Source organism: Gracilinanus agilis, chromosome 4 (genome assembly GCF_016433145.1).
Source record: "Gracilinanus agilis isolate LMUSP501 chromosome 4, AgileGrace, whole genome shotgun sequence".
Classification (NCBI taxonomy): Eukaryota; Metazoa; Chordata; class Mammalia; order Didelphimorphia; family Didelphidae; genus Gracilinanus; species Gracilinanus agilis.
In genome coordinates this window covers 458,968,401-458,981,901 of record NC_058133.1, presented here as the reverse complement: position 1 = coordinate 458,981,901, position 13,501 = coordinate 458,968,401, and the positions used below count along the sequence as shown (strand labels likewise).

Below are 13,501 nucleotides of genomic sequence, written 5' to 3'. Positions count from 1 at the left end.
TAAATGCCAAGCAAATTCATTTAAACTTCATGTGCTTGGCAGATGGTAGTGAATCACCAAGGATTATGAGGCAGCCTTCTTACCTCCATTCCATCAGCTTCCTCCTCCAATTGGCAAATTCCTACCTGTGACACCTATTTCAGGAAGTGCAAAGCCAATCATGCTCATTTGTCTCTTGAATCTGATCTAGGCTCTCTAAATTGCACAGGAATCCTTCTTTCCCATAGGCCCCTTCAGTTTCCTTATGTGTCATATTCCCCTGTTAGAGTTTAAGCTTCCAGGGGGTAAAGACTACTATTTTAACTTGTATTTATTCCCAAAGTTTAGTTCAGTGCCTGACACTGAGTAAACCTTTAACAATTGCTCTGAATAGAAAAATTATATGCTTAAATTTGTGAATAAGAAAAACTAATCAGGCATATGGGGGATGAACTTAAGATGAGAAAGAGAAGACATGTTAGGAAGCAACAATGCAAGTAAGTGGTATTGAAGATCTCTCTTAGGATGGATGGTGCCAATGGAAAAGGAAAGGAAAAGACAAATGTGAAACATTTAACCATCCTACAAATATTTACCAAGCATCTACATATGGCAAGGTACAAGGATAGGCGTTAGGTAAACAAAGACAAAAACAAACATGGTCCCTATCATCAAGAAAATGAGATTAGGGAGAAGGAAAAGTCAAGGGCAACAACATTTTGAACAAGGAGGAAAGGTGAAAGATCATGCCATAAACTAAATTCAATTTTAGACATGATGAATTTGAGGTGATAGGGAGATAGCTAATGAATGACTAGAGATATGAATTTGAGCTCAAAGAGAGATCAGAACTAAAGATCTATATCTGAGAATCATCTGCATAGAACTAATATTTGAAGCTGTGAAAGTAATTAACACTGCCAAAGATCAGGGCACAGAGAAAAAGACAGGGTTAAAGAGGCAACAGAAGAGAAAGGATGGTTTGAAAGGTAAGAAAACAAGGAATGTAAAGAAAAAAGAGAAACATGGACCAAGGAGAAACTTCAGACTTTTTTCTTTTCCCAAGCGGTAATCAATGAAAATGCAAGATGTGTCATAAGAAACAATTAAAAATGTTTTCTATCTACTGGATCTTTCCACAACTAATGAAAAACACATTAAATAAGAAAACAAGTCATGCATGGAAAGATCTTTAAAATTTACTACATTTAGAGTTACCAAAAAGTGAAACAGGCTGCCTCAAAAGACGGTGGGTCTTCCCTCAGAAGAAATCTTCTATCAGCTGGATTTGTCAAGTTATGTTGTACACTGGGTTGCACTATCCTTTATTTTGTGTCATAGACTCCTTTCACAGTCTGATGAAACCTAAGGACACCATTCTTAGAATAATCGTTTAAAATTCATAAAATAAAATACATATAGGACTATAAAGGAAGCCAATTATAATGACATAAAGATGTAATATTTTTCCCATTCAAATTCATGTATCACCTGAAATCTATCCATTTTCCATAGACCCTAGCTTAAGAACTTCTAGACTAGTGTATCTCTAAGATGTCTTCTAACTTCAAAATTCTGTGATATCTACTTCCTAGCTGTGCAACACTGAGCAAATCACCTAACCCCCATTGCCTAGCCCTTACTGCTCTTCTGCCCTGGAATCAAAGGGTTTTTTTTTTTAAGGGGGAAAAAAGATTTGTGATATTCATCTAAAGAAACGTTAATCTATAAAACAAAATGTGACATTTATATTAAATTATAAAAGTATCTCCCCTAATAGATAATGTGTAGGACAGTAAGTATATCTGGCTATTAAACTTTAGAGATTTAAATAGGCATAACCAGTTTTACAATACAAAGGTCTAAGTGAGTCAGAGGACTCAGATTTTCTTCACTTTGCCAGACTGGTCCAACAACAAAATCCTACAGAACTATTCATTAGTTATATGGTTCCCATATATAATGCTTTCTCAGAGATACTAAAAAGAGGAGGGAAAAAAAAAGAAAAGGAATTTAAAAGGTAGTATACAAGTATCTAGCAGTCAGAAGTGCTGGATAATTCTGTTAAGTCTACCAACCAATCAACAATCATATTTAAGCACTTACTAAGTGCCAGGCACTATGCTAAGCACTGAGGAATAGTAAGATACTTCAAGTGAAATACAGTTCCAAGACCTATCATGGATGGCTGCAACCATGGATACAAAGTGAACACCCCCACAGGAGACTTTTCCCCACTCTGCCTACCCAGTTGCCCACTTATACCTTCCTTATTCAATGGCAACCTCCTGGAATTCATGATCACTGATAATAGAAACTAAGGAAAGCTGGAAAATACAATCTTGCATGAGAGGAGAGTGGGGGAGAGGAAAACTACTTTAGTCCTTGCCCTCAAGGGGCTCATAACTTTTTTTTTAAAGGAAGCTTCCAAACTAATGTGGAAAAATATATTGTCTAAATAAACATATTTATGAAATGAATATTGTATGAGGTAGTTTTAGGGGGGGAATCAAGAAAGACTTCACAGAATCTGGTGCTTGAGTTCAATCTTGAAGGAAACAAGGGATTTCTAAGAGGTGAAGGTGAAGAGGAATTCCATGCATGGGGGACAGATAATGTTTGGCATTAAGATGGGAGATGGGCTGCTGTTTGTGTAGAACAAATAGTAGCAGTGTGGCCAGGTCAGTGTGTGCAGGGAAATACTAAGTTAGAGGATAATGAAAAGGAAAAAGAGAGGGTAATTAATATCACTCATACAGCCAGAATAGTTAAAAACAAAAAACAACTCAGGAAAAAAAAACACATAAAACCCAAATTGTCACAATAGTTATATTAATTCCCTATATGACTATCCTGAAAAAAGTTATAAATGGGATGGGAAGGAGAGAGAGGAAACTAAAATGCATAAGTAATAATGACCAAAGATGAACAGAAAATCAGGTCTTGGAGACAAAAATTTTCTGGAAGGTTCATCCAAAAGTGCCTTACGTTTGGTAGGAGAACCATATAATAGATCATATACATCTAAACAATATTTTACTGATATTGAAAACAATCAAGTTAATGATCACATATTTTTTAACTTTGAAATATATTAGTTTTATTTCACTTTCTGAAATGAAGTAGTTTTCATGGAGACACTGTTCATTGGCTATCAGTAGAAATTAGTTTCAAAAAGGATGTTAATTTAAAATGCTAATGAAACTATTTTACTGGCAACTCTGACTACTTTAAAACTTCAAGTATTAGTAATTTAATTGAACCATTGTGGTAGAGTAGAAGGAAGACTGGACTTCAAGTCAGAAGAGATCTGGTTTGAACTTATGCCTCTTAACAGGAAGCACGGTAGGTCACTTAACCTCTGTAGGCCCTAATTTCCTAATTTGTGAAATAAAGATAATAATACCTGTAGTGCCTCCATCAAAGGGTTGATGTAAGGATCAAATAAGATAAAACAAAGCACTATGGAAATGTGGACTCTTCTCCCTGCACTAACAACCTCTCCATAATTTTGTAGATGGCACTAGTGACAGTGGCAAAAAAAAAAAAAAAAAAAAAGTCATCATCTTATAGCCAACCCTGTCAGAACTTGGGCTAGTTCTCAGGCAACAAGCATAAAGTTAGTCCAAGACCATCCCCAGGTAAACTTTGCAGTATGGTAGTACCTGCTGTGGTCAGTGCTCCACTGGGATGGCCTTTAAAGATCATCTGCATACCATGATAATACATCAGAGAAGGACTTTAATGGAATAACATAGACTAAATATTAATTCTCTTTAAAAAATACTAAATTGGGGCAGCTGGGTAGCTCAGTGGAGTGAGAGTCAGGCCTAGAGACAGGAGGTCCTAGGTTCAAACCCGGCCTCAGCCACTTCCCAGCTGTGTGACCCTGGGCAAGTCACTTGACCCCCATTGCCCACCCTTACCAATCTTCCACCTGTGAGACAATACACCGAAGTACAAGGGTTTAAAAAAAAAATACTAAATTACTAATGATATATACAAGCAAATGACTATTCTACCTTTTATTAGAAATGCAAATTCTAAACAAAGTTAGCTTTTTGTTACTTTGCTGATTCACTGTTTAATACATTTTTAAAAATACATACTCTCTGTCTTAGAATCAATACTAAGTATCTGTTCCAAGGCAGAAGAGCAGTAAGGACTAGGCAATTGTGGTTAAGTGACTTCCCCAGGGTCAAAGAGCCAGCAAGTGCCCGAGGCCACATTTGAACCCAGTACCTCCCAACCCCAGGCCTGATTCTCTATCCACTAAACCTAGCTAGCTGCCTCTTATGCTTTTAATTAAACTGAAATCTCTTTATTCCCAGAGTGACTGTATCAGGAACAATTCCCTGATTAGTCCAGAATAACCACAAGCTCCTCTAGAACATGGAACTATCACATTTAGAGGATTTGATGTGCTTCAGCATATATCCAAAGAGCAGTTTTGCCCAATGCAGTACTCACTATCCTCTCCTCAGCTGTTATGGCATCATTATTTCCAAAGCATATTATACTTATTAAATAAAATCTGTTTGTTTTTTTGCAAACTCTGCTTGCAAACACATACATAAAAATACACACACACACACACACACACACACATAAATATTAGATAGGAGACAAATTTTAAAGATGTGAAATTTTAGTGCCTAATTTAGGGGGGCCCTTTCAATGTATATTTCTTAAATGATGATTTCTCATCAATACACAGCAACAACCTTAAAGGCAATATTGAACACCAGTGCAGCCAGTGAGCTCTTCAACATAACCTTCTGCCCATAGCAGAAACTCCCAACTACATTCCTTCCCACATTTACCATAGCACAGTCAAAATTACCTATATAACTCTGAGGAGCTTCTCCACATTAATAAAATAAACTGCCTATTTACTTGTGAAGCATTTATTATTACCCTAGGCCAGGGGTCAGCAATGTATAGCTCTCTAGCCATATCTGGCTCCACCTCCCGACTGGCTATACTGGGCAGAGCCCCAGGATGTGCCCCAGGGGGCCCTTCGCCCCCCCCCCCATATTCCAGCCCCTTCTGCCTCCATCCTCCTCCTTCGGCAGGTGTTTATCGCTCTCAAGGCCAAAAAGGTTGCCGACAGTTGCCTTAGGCATTTGGAACAGTGCAGGACAGCCTCTCCTGCCTGTGTGGGGCAGGTGTATTTAGAGATAAAGCAAAGAAATCCATTTTAATTTTATTTATGTATATTATATAAGAACACTGGAGAATCTGACTGGTCTATCTACCATCTAACCAAGAGAATTTGTCCAAATAAAATAAAAAGTTTAAATACTTAAGTAAAAAGTTTTAAATAAAGTAAAATTATTTTCAGTTTAATAAATATGAACTCATAAAAACTTGAGTCAGAGGTTTGAATTAACTTCATCTGATTTTAGAAGCACATTTCTAAAGTGTGTTTAAAACTTTACAAAGTGCTTTCCTCCCTATTACTATGTGAAGAAAGTAATACAAGTAGTATAACTATTTTATATAGCAAAGGTCACTAAGACTCAAGAGAAGTTAGAAATTTATCCAAGGTCTCTGAAATGAACTATGATTTGAACCCAAGTCTCTGGACTCAATATACTGCTTTCCACTAAACTACACTTCATCCTTTTGAACAATGATACACTGTATTCAAAAGAACAGATTAGAAAGATTGGAAGACATCATAGTAATGAATAGTAAAAAGATAAATGTCGCCTCTGTGGCAAACTTGAAGCTAAAGAGGTGTGCTAGGAAACATTTGGATAAGGATTAAAGGAGGACAAAGCTTTATTGAGATGATAACAGTACAGAGAAAAACAACTCTGAAAACTTTAAAACTCTATTAATGCAATGATAAACCATAAGTTCAAAAGATTGATGAAACACACTCTGTTTACTTCCTGACAAAGAGGTGATGGACTTGAAATGCAGTCAAACATCTTTAGACAATGCTAAAGTGAGAATTTGTTTCGCCAAACTATGTAATAGCTAATGTACTGAGAGATGTTTTATAATTTACTCAATGGAGAGTGGGAGGAAGAGATTAATTTTTTTAAAATACTTGTTACATAAATAAAAACAATAAATTTTAAAAAAGGTATAATAGTGGGAGTATATTACAGACCATCCAACCTAGAAAAAATGATTGATGATGACTGTCTGATAACAGCTCATAAAGTTGGCAGAGAGAATATTTGTGATAAGGGATATCAATTATTCTGCAGGAGATCTCTCTGCTAAAACTGGAGTAGATGATAAATGTTTTACTTTCATTGATGGTCTTTCAAAAGAAGACCTGAGAGGTGGTGCTACTAGGCCGGACCTGATTCACAAGTATAAGAAGGTAAAGAATGACCGAAAATTTGGAAGTTAGTGACCATTCCACCTTAGAGCTTCCAGTAGATAAGGAAGTGACTATCAGCAGCCACACAACCTAGTTTTAGGAAAGCAATTTTTAAAACATTCAGAAATAGCATAAATAGGAATCCATGGATTAATATTTTAGAATAAAATTCTATCAATAGAGTCCAACTGAACCAGATTAGAAATAAACAATAGAATGGTCATAAAAGCGAACTTATTTTAAACTCTAATTTAAAAAAGACACGTACAAAAATCACCATAAATCTCACCTTTGCAGGCCTTTCCCAATCCCTGCAGCTTTTACTGCTTTCCTTTGGGAAGCTACACCAATTTATACCTTTTATGTATATAGTTGTTTTCATGCCGTCTTACCATTAAAATGTGATCTCCTTGAAGGCAGAGAATATGTTGTTTCTTTTTCTTTGTATCCGCTGGCATAGTGCGTGGTGGCGCATATCACTTAATAAATATGTGGACTGATACAAGAAATAGAAACAACAGGTAAATGAGGAAAAATGAAGAGTAGCAAGGCCCTGTAAAAGTATAATAAATCCATAAGTCCTATATGACGTTTACAATAAATGATTTATTGTAAACTATAAAAGGACCAGTGGGGAAGGGGTGGGGAGGAGGAGAGAGAGTAGTTGTTTGGCAGCAGTATGTTGGGAACAAGATCAATGGATAGGATTTTTGCTTGAGAGGGAAGATGCAAATGGATCAGCGATACAAGATATCTACTCAATTTGCTTTTTCTTCCATTTATGAGAAACGATCTTCAGATTGGGAAGTAAAATGCAAAAAATGATTAACAAGAACTGAAACCCAAAATAAGATGAGATGGTGAGAGTGCACCACAGGTTAGCTTATGGATGGTTATGTGACCCAAATTAATTAAATCCCAAAGCTCTCAAACAGCTGTTGAATGTGATTGCCTATTACCAGTGATCAATTAATCAACAAGAATTTTTTAAGCCCTCACTATGTTCCAGGCAATGTGCTACACACTAAAGACAAAAGTGAAACAAATGTGAGCTTTCAAAGTACTTATATTCTAATGAGGAAAGAACATATATGCCTGTACCTTGATATACATAAAGGCACACATATATAAAAAGTCATTTGAAAAGAGAGTATAATAGCAGCTAGGGTAAAATCAGGAAAGGTTTTTTGTGAAGAAGGTAGTGCTCGAGTTGAATATTGAAGGAAACCGGGGTTTTCAAAAGGCGGAGGCTGAGAGGGAAGGAATATATTTCAGATATGGGGAATGGGCAGTGAAAAAGTACCTAGAAAGGAGATGGATTGTTGTTACACACAGAACTGTGAGAAGGTCAATGATGTCTAAAATAACTGTGATGAATAGGAGAGGGACCAGGGAACAAGTAGCCATATAATATTTCAATTTTCAAAAAGAGGAAGAATTCAGGAGTATTTCAAATTATAACCTGTGAACCCAATGTTGATTCCAAATGAAATTTTAAGCAACTTATCAAAAAGACAACCTGTGAATATCAAGAAAAAAAAGAGAGATGATTATAGAATCATGTGGTTTAGAGCTGGAAAAGCTATCTTCTAGTCCCACACCATCATTCTATAGATCAGGAAACTCAGAACCAGGGAAGCAATATCTCTTGCTTAAGATCACAAAAGTGGTAAACAGGAGGTCCAAGATTTGAACTCCCATCTTCTGACTTAAAATCCAATGATCTTTCCATTATATAATGTTGCTACCCAACATGGATTTATTAAGAACAAGTCAAGCTAGCCTAACCAAATTTCTTTTTTTTAACATAGTTACTAGACTAATGATTTAAGGGTATAATATATACATAGACAAGGCAATTGGCAATTTTTGCTGTTATTCTAACTGATAAGATGGAAGAATATAGACTAAATAATAGGATCAATGTTAATCTGGAGAGAAGTCTCTAATGGAAGGCCACAGAAGTTCTGTGCCCTGTTTTGTTCAACATTTTTTTGTCACCACTCTTAAGTGAAAGAGAGTTTGTGTGTTTGTGTGTGTGTGTATGTGTACATATATATATATGCAGCTTATCAAATTTGCAGAAGATACAAAACTAAGAGGTATAATATACTGCATGGCAAAATTAAGATTCAACAGATTGCTTGCTGTCTCAGGGAGGGGAGAGAGAGTTGGAAGGAGGGAGAGAATTTGGAACTCAAGACTTAAGAAAAATGAATATTAAAAAATTTACATGTAATTGGTGAAAAATAAAATATTATTTTTTTAAATTAGAATTAAAAAAGAGGGGCAGCTGGGTAGCTCAGTGGATTGAGAGCCAGGCCTAGAGTTGGGAGGTCCTAGGTTCAAATCTGGCCTCAGACACTTCCCAGCTGTGTGACCCTGGGCAAGTCACTTGACCCCCATTGCCTACCCTTACCACTCTTCTGCCTTGGAGCCAATACACAGTATAGACTCCAAGATGGAAGGTAAGGGTTTAAAAAAAAAAAAAAAGAATTAAAAAAGATTTTGAAAGATTTAAATGCTGGGTGGAGCCAATAATATGAAATGTAATAGTGATAAATGTAAACTCCTACACCTGGGTCGACTTAAAAAAAAAAAAGTCAATGAAACCAAGTAGAGAAAGATGTTCTGAGAACACAGTACATGTGAAAAAGGTACAGAGATTTAATGGGCTTAATATAAGTTAGTGGCAGCCCAAAAAGCTAACATTTATCAGACTAATCTAGGGTGCTGTTTTGAAGTAGGATAAAACTAAGATGATTAAAGGATTCAACATTATGCAATATGAGTATCAATTGTAGAAACAGGAAATGTTTAGCCTAAAGAAAAAAAGAGATGCTTAGGAAAACAAAATAGCAGTCTTCAAAATACCTAAAAGGCTGCCATGTGAAAGAATTAGATTTGTTCTAGCAGAACCCTGAAGGCAGAACTAGGAACAATGAACAGAAGTTAGGAAATGGACTTTAGTTCAATATAAGGAAAAGCGTCCTAATAATTACAAATACCAAAAAAATTAGAAGTTTTCCTCAGGACAGAGTTAGTGTTCTATCCCTAGAAATCTTCCAGAAGAAGTTATGGAAAGGTGCTATGGCATAGGAGATAGAGCAATGGTCCTCTTGTCAAGAAGACCTGGGTAACCAAGCTTATGTCTAGTATTTACTCACTAACTACATAATCACAAGCAGTTCTTTTAACCTCTCTCAGCCTCATTTTTTTGATCTGTAAAATGGAGAAAATAATAACTGTATATATCAGTAGAGCCTTCTCTCACAGGAATTTTGGGAGGCACAAATGAAATAATGTATGTAAAATGCTCTGACTACTTTAAAATGTTATTTTAGTCAGTTATTACTATCATTATTATTACTGTTAGGCTTGTTGTAGTGGGATTCATGACTCCAGGAAAGATTGAACTATATGACCTGTGAGGTCCAGTTTCTTTGATTCTTTGATTCAACTTCATGTCTATAATTTTCATGATTAGTCTGGTGAATTAAATTGTTTCCATCTTAAACAGGAAGGATTTTGGTAGTCTGATCTACAAACACTAGAGATTAGTATACAGTTTACCACCAAACAGTTGTTTAAAAAAAAAGGGAGGAAGACTTCAGAGTTGTAGGATGAAATATGATAGCCAAATGTTAGTACTACATTTGAAAAAGGCCTTTACCAAAATATTAGTGCAGAGGGTATAAACAAGAATAAATTTGGATAATATAACTACATTAAAGGATAAAATGTGGACATTCCCCACAGGTACCTCATTTTGACAATTTTCTAGGAGTAAGACTTAATCTGGATGATCATTAATACTTCACTGAGGCTAAGTAACTGAAAATGGGATAGGGAAGTCGGAAAGAGATAATCTGACTGCATTAGGGCCTTCATAAATTCATAGATCTGAGCCTCAGACTAAGATATAGGCTTGTAAAAAGAAGCAAACTGATCTACAATAAGAGATAAAACTGAGCCAGCACAGGGCTAAGAGAATACACTTGTCCCCAGAGGAAAGTTTATTCATGAAGTCTGCCATTGTGTTAAAATGTGTTAAAAGAGACACTACATGACCCTGAGTGGAAGGAGTCTCATGGCAAAAGAGAAGGCAACAGCCACAACAAGAACTTTCTGATGAAGTCTTCTGGAGCACAGAGGAGGATTTCCAATGGAGTTCATGACCCAAGAGTTGTAACCACATGGCCTTAGCAACTATTAGAATAGAAAGGGATAGAGCTACAACATGACAGAGTAATAACCTAGATCTATTCTCTTTACTACTGAGCAAGTCCAATAGGAAAAAGGTTGATTTGATTTGCCCTGAATTTTTTTTTTTTTTTTGGAGGGGTAAGGTAGAGTTAGGGAAGGCATGACTATGTTATAACCACTAATGGGGTCCAACTTTACTATGAAGAGGCACAGGAAGTTTGACCTACTCTGTTGCCAGTTCTTCCCCAGATCCCTACCTCCAACCCACTGCCCTCCTGGGAGGGATTCACCACATTGGTGCCAGACTTCCTGCAGACACCAGATCAGCTGAGCCCTACTGCAGATCAGAAATTCAGATTGGTCCTTGGGGACAGAGACAAATGAGTCTCCCTTTTCTCATGGTATCTCAACCACAGGGTTGGGACTAGAGCCCCTACAGGAAGATAGGACTCAACAAAGAGAAGGAGGAATATATCTTGTATGTGTATGGGTTCCTATGAAACCTTTGTGTTTCTGAATTCTTTCTGAAGAACAAAATACAGGCCTTCCAATACCTGATATGGGCAGCTAGGTGGCACGGAAGACAGAGTGCTAGGCCTGGAAGACTATTTTTCCTGAATTCAAATCTAAACTCTCATACTTATCAGCTATGTGACTCTGAGCAAGTCACTTAATCCTATTGGCCTCAGTTTCCTCAGTTATGAAATGAGCTGGAGAAGGAAATAGCAAATCACTCTAGTATCTTTGCCAAGAAAACCCCAAAAAGAGCTCAGAGTCAGATACAACTGAAAAACAACTGAACAACAACATATTGTTATCTTTAGTAATTGCATTGGAGCTTTTATTCACATGTATAGAGACAGTTTAACCTTTTACCACAAGAATATGAAATGTTTTTAAAAGGATCTTTGCTATTATTTAACATAAGCTTTATTCTGATATAACTCCTCAGAAGCTGAGTAGGGAGAGAAACTGTCAAATTCTGAGGTTCCTAGGAGAATCCTAGAATGAATATATGCAAGCCAAAAGGGATTTTGGAAGAAACCTCCAGAATGAATCCAACTAATGTAAACCTAGAGTAAGGGGTAGTAGACCCTCGGTTACAGCTGTAATCTGCAAAATATTAAAACCATGAAAATAAGTACAGGTGGGGTATCTGGCAAATCCTTGGAGTTCTAATACAACTTATGGTTATACCTTATCCTGAATTCTCTAGAGTTATTTTACAACATCATGAAATTTATGTAATTTCCCTTGGGGAGATTGCTCCATTCTCAGGAGTAATTCACTTTCAAAAAGAGTGGAAAGAGCTATTCAAACCTTCAGATGCTTTTATTCCTCTCTAATGAACCTGTAGAAATGGCAATATTAAATTAATGTGATCTGATTTACTGAAACCCTAAGTGCCAATATACTCTTCTGGATATTTCATTAGAATTTTTGATACCAAAATACTCCAAAAATTCAAAGATAATCTTGTTGAGTGAAATATATCTGACTTCAAAACAATACCACTAAAACCAAATTTTAGGTAGCAGGTTCATTGATTTAAGGCCTTACTTTAAGGCTTTAAAAGACAATAGAAACAGTCCCAGAAAAATCTGTTACTCTTTAAAGGAAAAAAAATACATCATTTATAATTTATTTCAAAGTCTATACCAACTTAGATGACTGATTTATGAAAACTCATTCCTTTCCTTCAGTTCAACCTACTCCTACCTTTCCTCTCCATTATCTCCTGATCAACCAACCAATCACACTCTGAAGCTTACTCAGTCAGCTTTCCCTCTATAATACAAAAAGGAGAAAAAAGAACTTATTTGACTGAATACTTTCTTCAGCTGAAAACTTACTGCTACTTCATCAATTGCATCAGACACACAGAAGCAATAGTACTTTAATAACAAGACAATCCTGCCCCATGTTAGAGAGCCCTGCCATTTACCCCACAGAGAATTAATCTCTCATTTCCAAGCAGGTACTTCCCTGGTACTTAAAAAAATTTTTTTTCCTTATATTCTCTTCATCTTGCCAAATGTCTATATTCTACACAATCAAGCAAGGTAGAGAAAGAGAGCTGCCCTTGGAGTTGGGAAGGCCTTGCATTTAAATCCTCCTATCTCTGACACCACCTAGATAACCACTGTAAAGTTACTGAACTTTCTTAAGCCCTGGCTCCCTCTCTGAAAAATGTAGGTTGTGGCAAAACTCAAAGGAGATTCTTTGCCATATACAACAAAAAGACCCTACCCTCCTTTATCCTTTTATTCTCAGAGAAAACCTTTTGTCTGTCTGTCCCTGTACCTGTCAGAATCTCCCTATATGTGTGTAAAGCATTTTGCAAGTTTTAGAACAGTCAGTCATCATATACTTATGCAGCGACTACTTGGTGCCAGGAATTGGGCATACAAAGGTAGGCAAAAACAGTGTTCCTGATCTCAAAGAGCTCACAATCTAATAAGGAAATAGCATGCAAAAGCAAACCATTTTGGAGACCCTCAACAGAGAGAAGCGGATAACAAACTTTAAATGTCGATTATAGTTAACTATTGTTATTAATGAGTCTGCCTCTTATTGTAAACACTCAAGCCCCAGAATATACCTTATCCCTAGACAGGAACTCCAGTCATCCGAACGGGTACCTCGGACCACTGCCCTGGCTAGGCACTTCAGCTGGCCTGTCCCACCTACCTGGCTCTCCTCTCTTACCTTGGAGCCCCGCTCCAGATCTCCAGCCCCGGCCCCACAAAACCTCAAGCCAGCAGCTAACTTCGACGCCCAGGCCCACCCTCAACAGCCTGAGCTCCCCCCTCGCAGTCACGCCCTTTGCTGGTCCCCGGCCCCTTTACACACATACAACCCCCCTTCTGGTCACGCCCTCCTCGGTACCAAAACACACACACACACACACACGCACAACACACAACACACACACACACACACACACACCCCGGTCACACCCTCCTGGCCCCC

General features: G+C 37.1%; 1 protein-coding gene across 1 annotated transcript in view; it reads right to left on the bottom strand.

Annotated features, from left to right (window-relative positions):
• Nucleotides 1-13,501, bottom strand: part of GNAI3 (G protein subunit alpha i3) — a 50,884-nt gene that overhangs the window by 36,674 nt on the left and 709 nt on the right. The window lies entirely within an intron of this gene.